Source organism: Phaseolus vulgaris, chromosome 1, assembly GCF_051622355.1.
Source record: "Phaseolus vulgaris cultivar YP4 chromosome 1, ASM5162235v1, whole genome shotgun sequence".
NCBI lineage: Eukaryota > Viridiplantae > Streptophyta > Magnoliopsida > Fabales > Fabaceae > Phaseolus > Phaseolus vulgaris.
The window spans coordinates 35,090,078-35,097,657 of record NC_143498.1 but is presented as its reverse complement, the minus strand read 5'-3'; the positions used below and the strand labels follow the sequence as shown (position 1 = coordinate 35,097,657).

General features: G+C 34.1%; 1 pseudogene; it reads left to right on the top strand.

Moving 5' to 3' along the window:
* Positions 1-3,777: 3,777 nt before the first annotated feature.
* LOC137816804 (small nucleolar RNA R71) lies at positions 3,778-3,883 on the top strand (annotated as a pseudogene).
* Positions 3,884-7,580: the final 3,697 nt, after the last annotated feature.

The window sequence follows — 7,580 nt, the reverse complement described above, 5'->3', positions numbered from 1 at the left end:
CTCCAATCGAGTGACCTCGACATTTAGCACCGAGATCTTGCCTTCACCTTCCACCACCACCTTCTTCAACCGAGCCACCTCAGCCGCCATTTCCGCCGCTGGTGCTCAGCCTCAACCGCCTCTTGTTGAACCTTCTCCTTCTCGGCAACGTCCCGAGCAAGCTTCTCCACATACTCAGAGTTGACAGCAAGAGATTGCTTTAAGCTGGCCGAAGGCTCGGACAGCTCCAACCGGGATATCTCCTCGGTATGGCTTTCTCGGTCCTGAGACCCCAACTGAACCATGACAAGGGCGCAACACAACATCTCCACTCTACCCTTCAGCAAATTCACCTTCGAAATGGCTTGAATGACCTCCCGGGTCGACCCGGGCAGCGCAACCTTCACTCCTCGTGCAAATTGCATGTCACTCCCCAACACCGCCAAGGGTGACATGGTGACCTCCATAGCACGTTCGGTTGCGGTAGGGGAGATCGGTTGGTTGAACCCTAAACCCTAAAACTAATGCCCCACATCATGAAACCCACAACAGTTGCATTACCTATGATGCGAGGTGGCGTCGCGAAGCGCAGCGGCGTGGCTAGGTGGCGTCACAGGGTGTGAAGAGATGCGGTGGCATCGTGAGGTGTGGCGAGGTGCGATGGCGTCGCGAGGCACGGCGGCGAACAACGTGGTGCGGTGATGCGCGAGCAGCGTGACAATGACAACGAGGAAACACCATTTTGGGCTTCTTTTTTTCAGAACTCGGTGACTCAGTCTCAAACTCGCAAGTTCACCGAGTCTGACCGAGTCTACACCAGGTTTACTCAAAACCGAGTTTACTCTCGAGTCGACTCGTGACCCTTTAGCAAACCCTTAAACTCGTAAGGGTTTACGAGTTAACCCTAGAGCTTGATAACATTGATTGCATTTATGTTCTCCTTCCTCAAACATGCTAAAGGGTAGGATATATCATTAAAGGGTAAGGTGCAATATTAACAAAAAAAATCTTGGCTCAAAGGGGATATAAAAAAAAATGGGATTCTAATAAGATAAAGGTTGGCTATTTGGCCCTGCGTTCCTAATTAACACAAACAAATGCTTGAATCATCTTCATGTTCTTTTATGATGTAACAAAAATAAAAATTAAGCAACCATAACTGTCAATTCATCAGTAAAACCCTCAAAACTGTTTAAGGTTCACACACTCACTTGGTTTGATTGGTCTCATTCATTTTTGTCTTGTCATTCTCTGTCCTAATAAATCATCTTGTTATAATTTCAACTACATTTGAATAGGGATTCAATCATATCTTCTTTTCTAACTTGTGTCTAATTCATCCCACTATCTAATAATTAAACACAAATTCCTTTTTCAAAATTCAAATTTAATATTGTAGTTCTTTTTTTTATTTGAGAAAAATAAAACTAGAAAACAAATTAAATTAAAACTGAAATTTATTCAAAATAATTCAAGACCTGAAACTAACAAACTACCAAAACAGAAAATTTATTTAAAATACAAAATAAGCAATTAAAACAAACTAAACAAATAAGCAAAATAAACATAAAACAAAATAACTGAAAAATAAAATAAAATAAATACTAAACAGAAAAAAAAAATTCAAATAATTGAAAAGAAAAGAGAAATAAAAAGATAAAACCATATTTTTGCTCAATCATCTCTTCTTTAGAAGTCATCCAACTTTTTGTTAAAATCTTTATCTACAGTCTTGCTTCATTTGCTAGATCTGCCCCCTTGAATAATAGGATCTGTTCCTAGGTCAAAATACATAACCTGCAAAATTATTAGGAGGCATATAAGATTTTTTATTTTATTATTATTATTATTTTAATTTTTAATTATTTATTTATATTTTTGAAAAAATAAAATCAACAAAGGTAACAAAACAACATAAAACTAAAATGTGGATTAAGTTGCCTCCCAGTGAGCACCCTTTTAACGTTATATAGCTTGACAAAAGTTTTTCTCAAGGGGGAAAATTATTCTGCTTGGCCAGTGCTCTTGTTATCACTTTCGTTTTCCTTGAATACGACTCTCCCACTTCAATTTTTCCGTCCATCTTTAATTCCTCGATGACCTAAAATTTCTTCGTCTTCTTCATTCCTTTCCCCCTACCCGCGTTAAGCATAATAGGTTGTCCTAACCAATATTCCTCTTCCTCAACTGGCTTCCCTTGATTGTTCTGGTGTCCTTTTGCCTTTAACTTTTCATATCGTGTAACTTTCTCCTTTGGCTTTGAGCCCTCTATTTGGTCACCATCTTTTGAAATTTCCTCTTGCCCTCCATTCTTATTTGCAATACAATTAGTTACATCATTAAAAAGATTAAATCTTACCTCTTCATCATGAGACCTTACTCTAAGTTCTCATTTATCTTCATCCACTATGACTTTAGCAGTCTTCATGAAAGGTTTGCCGAGAATCAAAGGGACCTCCTCATCTTCTTTCATGTCCAAGATAACAAAATCCATCAGAAATATGAATTTGTCTACTTTCATGAGGACATCTTCAACTACACCATAAGGGTGCTTCATCGTCCTGTCCGCCAACTGTAACTACATCTTGGTGGGTTTAACCTCCAAGTCACCTATCTGTCTTAACATGGTTAGTGGCATCAAATTTATACTTGACCCCAAATCCAATAAGGCATTACCCACAAATACATCACCAATTGACACAAAAATATTGAAACTCTCCGGATCCCTGAATTTCTTTGGCAAGTCATTTAGCTTCAAAAAAACTGCTTCCAGCTTTCGGCTCTATATCTTTGTCCTCAAAACAACATATTATTCTTCTAATTCAATCAAAGAATGTATTTTTCTCCAACCATCCTGCAAAATAATTTTTTGGAAGCAAATCATAAAATAATCATTTCTTTTCTTTTTTTACATGCATAGGAGAATGAGATAATTCTTTTGAAACTCTGCTCTCTACAACTTCACATTTTTCTCCCTCTTTTCTATGTTCTCCATTTTCTTCCTCAAATTTTACCATCTCATCATCTTACTCTCTTATTTTTTTATCACCCTCAGTAGTGATTTTATTAAAATGCTCCTTAGGGTTGGATGAAGTGTTGGCTGAGAATTGGCCAATTTTTTCGTCTACAATTTGTGCAATTTGTGCCATTTGTTTGGCTATCTGTCCTATCTGGGTCTGCATACACCTAATCGTGGCCATGCTATTTTCTTGTGAGCTCACAATCTTTGACTAAACATTTTCAACTTTACTCATTCTGTCGGGGATGGATGGATAATTGGATTGATGCGGTTGTTGGAAAGACCCTTGCTTGTTGGATGAATTATAGTCTTGTTTCCACCCAAAGTTCTGATTTTTATTTTTTTTCCGACCTTGATAATAATTGTTGGAAAAACCGCCTTGCCTTCCTTGATTTCCCATATAATTTACCTAAGCTTCAGGTGAGTTGATCTGATAAGAACAGTGACCATTAGGATGATCACCTCCACAAAAATCATACCTGATAGGTATATTCTGACTTTGGGATGATCGAACAACATGCAACTTCTGGGGTAGTTTGGCCATGCGATCAGTTGCTCAAGCTGCTATGTCAGAATTTTATTTTGCGAGCAATGCATTTGCAGTATTAAACTCCAATATTCCTCTCTTTTGATGACCTTGTCTATCATGTTGAGCTTGATAATTAGTTGTGGCCAAAGCTTCAATAATCCTTGTTGCTTGATCTGCATCGGCATCTAGGAGCATTTTTGTATCAGATCTGAGATCATTGATAAATATGCTCAGTTGAGCAATGTCTTCAAACCCATGATTTGGACATTTTCTTAGCATCCTCTTGAATCTCTCCCATGTCTCACAGAAAGACTCCTCCGCTCCTTGTCTCAACATATATATTTTAGACTTAGCTTTAATGTAACGAGAGATTGGGAAAAATCTTTGCAAAAAAATTTCCTCCACATCCTTCCATCTGGTTAAACTCTGATTAGGATGCCACTCATTTGCTTTCCTTGCCAAAGAAAAAGGAAATAAACGCATGTATACACTCTCAAGATCACCTGACTAGAAACCCATAGTTCCCACCAATTCATAAAAAATAGCCAAGTGTGTATGAGGATCCTCATTATCCATTGTCATTAATTGATTGATACTAATGAGGGTAAGGAACGCATACTTCATCTTTAAGACCCTGGTAGATGCAGGCACTACAATGCTAGAAAAGTGTCTGGGCCCTTGATGTATGGCGTAATCTCCAAGAGTTCTCCTAGGAGGTGGTGTTTCCTTTCCCGCCATGTTGTTATTCTCCTGAAAAATATCAATGGAAAAAGAAGATGTTGAAGAGTCCTCTCTATTATCTTCTTGATTCTCTTTTGCCACCTTCTCAATTTCTGCTTCAAATAGCAAGTGGTCTTTTGGAACTTAACCTCTTAGTATCATATAAAAGTAGCTAATGCAAGGGTTAGCAAGAAAAATTCACAAATAGTAACCGAAAATTTATATTTTATATTTTTTTCTTCCAAAAATTCAAAAATAAACAAGAATTTAAATAGCTAACTAAAATAAAATCAATAACTGCCTAAACTAAAAATTAAAACTTAAAGATGAAATAAAACAAAACAAAAAACACACGCTAAGAGAAAATTTAACAAAAATATTTAGACAAGAAGAAGAAGAAAAATAAATAAAATAAAATAAAAACTTATGTAAAATAAATAAAATAAAGACCAAATAAAAGAAAACTATCAAAAAATAAAAAATAACTTACTTAAAAATAACAAATAGATACTAGAAATAAATAAAAACAAAACAAAATAAAGCTAAAATAAAATAAAACTGAAAACTATAATTGTAAACAACTAACTAAAATACTTTAAAGATAACTAAGTAACTTACGTAAAAATAAGAACTAAAATTACTAATAATAAATAATTCCAACAATTAAATAAAAACTACGTAAACTAAATAAAACTACGTAACTAAACCTAAAAAAAAAGAACTAAAATAAAATATAATAAAACAAAAACAAAATCAAGAGAAAAATAAATAAAAAATATAAAAATAATAAAAACAAATGAAAGCAATTCAAAGAAATAAGAATTAGACCAATAAAAACAGAATATCAAATCACTAAAAAACAAAAAATCATAAAAATCAAACAATTAGAATATTAACAATATTTAAGAAACTATACTAAAAAATCAAACATGTTCCTCGGCAACGGCGCCAAAAGCATGATGACTTTCTACGGTAAATGCACCGCGTTGGTCAGAAGTAATAATTGTTCCTAAGGACGAGTATCGATCCCACAAAAACAAAAACATAAAAATCAAAAACAAAATCAAGAGAAAAATAAATAAAAAATATAAAAATAATAAAAACAAATGAAAGCAATTCAAAGAAATAAGAATTAGACCAATAAAAACAGAATATCAAATCACTAAAAAACAAAAAATCATAAAAATCAAACAATTAGAATATTAACAATATTTAAGAAACTATACTAAAAAATCAAACATGTTCCTCGGCAACGGCGCCAAAAGCATGATGACTTTCTACGGTAAATGCACCGCGTTGGTCAGAAGTAATAATTGTTCCTAAGGACGAGTATCGATCCCACAAGGAACAGTGAATTATCAAGTACAATAATCGTTAAATATAGATTAAAATAATAAAAAGAGTGTTGAATTGAGTGTGTTGGCAATGATTAATAAGAAAACAGACAAACAATTAGTTGCTTCAAGTTGAAAAAAATAGGAATTAAGTTTCATCTCTCTAACTCTCATGTATTTTGATTAGCATGTCAATATTAAGTTCTTTGATTGAAATTGATGTCCGTAGAAAATTCATTTATATTAATCTCTCGCATATAAAATTCTTAAGACTGTTTCCTAAATATCGATCTCTCACATACTTATAGAAACAACTTAGAAATCACAATCATATTTTAATGGCAATTAACATTTCAAGTCGATCTCTAACACTCAAATATGTTAAGTATTAATGTTTAGGTCCGAAACCTAAAAATATCTCTCGGTCAAATTTAAGATTCTCAATTTGTCACAGAAATTTAGAAGTAAAACAACAATACCAATAATCAATCAAGAACTGAATATTTTAATATAAGATATCACCTCAATACATAAGAGTTCGAGCATATTACTACCAATCTCAAAGCGTAGAATTAGTCATGCATACTTCTAGCACCTTCCATTCTCCCAATTGGGTTACAATTCACTCAATGGTGTTTTCCTCTCAATCTATCACACTAGGGTTGAGCCTCTAGCCCTCTATTTATCCTAATTTTCCTGGGTTAGGTCGCTTTGTGTCGCGCTAATGGGCTAAGTGATAAAACATAAAAAAGGCCCAATCTTTCTGATGCATTCTCGCTCAAGCAAGATACTCTAGTCTTTTTTTTACATCTTTTTCCATTCTGTGACCTTCCAACTTTCTCTTTTTAGCTCAAATTATTCTCATTTACTTCAAATCTTCAATCCTCCCTAAAAAATATGCAATTAACACCAAATTTGGGAATAAAATGCTCTTATTCAAATAAAGCTCATAAAAAATGTAAAAAGGTATAAATTCATAAATTAAGAATTATTTTATATGTAAATTAGCAATAAATCCTCATAAGTGCCTATATTTTAATATGAAATATTACTGAAATTAGACACTTATCAGCTAGCCATATGTAGAATCTTCTTATCATTCACAAGCTTAGAGAGACCTCTACTAAGAACTTCCCCTGCAAGACAGAAAAGTAGAGAAGACAAAGGATCACCTTGTCTGACACCTCTACTACAAGGAAATAATCCCACCAAATTCTCATTTATTCTGATTGAAAGCATAACTGAATGAAGAATAATACTAATCCAACAGACAAACGAGGGGTGAAAACCAAAGTGTGACAAAACTAATAGTAAAATCTTCCAACTCAGAATGTCAAAGGCTTTATGAATATCAACTTTGTAAGCCACATTACCTCCCCAAACCTTTTAAGAAAGTATGTTAATAGCTTCAGAAGCAATACCAAGACAATCCTGAATATGTCTGACCTGCACAAACCCATACTGATTAGGAGAAATTATTTTAGCCACAAGAGCAAGTCGATCTGCCAGAATCTTGGAAATAATCTTAAATTTAAATTTAGCAACAACAATTGGCCTGTAATCTTTAATGGATTCAGCACCATGGATCTTAGGAATAAGAGATACCACATTATTGTTCATTTCAGGGAGAACCCAATTTTGTTTAAAAAACTGTTGGATAGCATTAAAAACATCTGTTCCAATAATTTCCCAACAAGGGTGATAGAAAAAAACCACCAAAACCATCAGGACCAGAAGCACTATTACCATTAAGGTTAAAACAACATTTTTATTTCCAAAAAATTAGGACATTTAATCAACTTCATATTCTCCGCAATAGAATCAATATAAAGAGTTTTATAAAAGTCCAAAATATGTTCTCCAATGAGTTTAGGATCCTCAATAACCGCATTATCAATCCGTAGACGATGAATCCCACTAGAATTATTTCTCCTTTTGACCATAGCATGGAAAAAAGCAGTATTTCTATCCCCATCTTTAAACCAAAGCATTTTAGTCC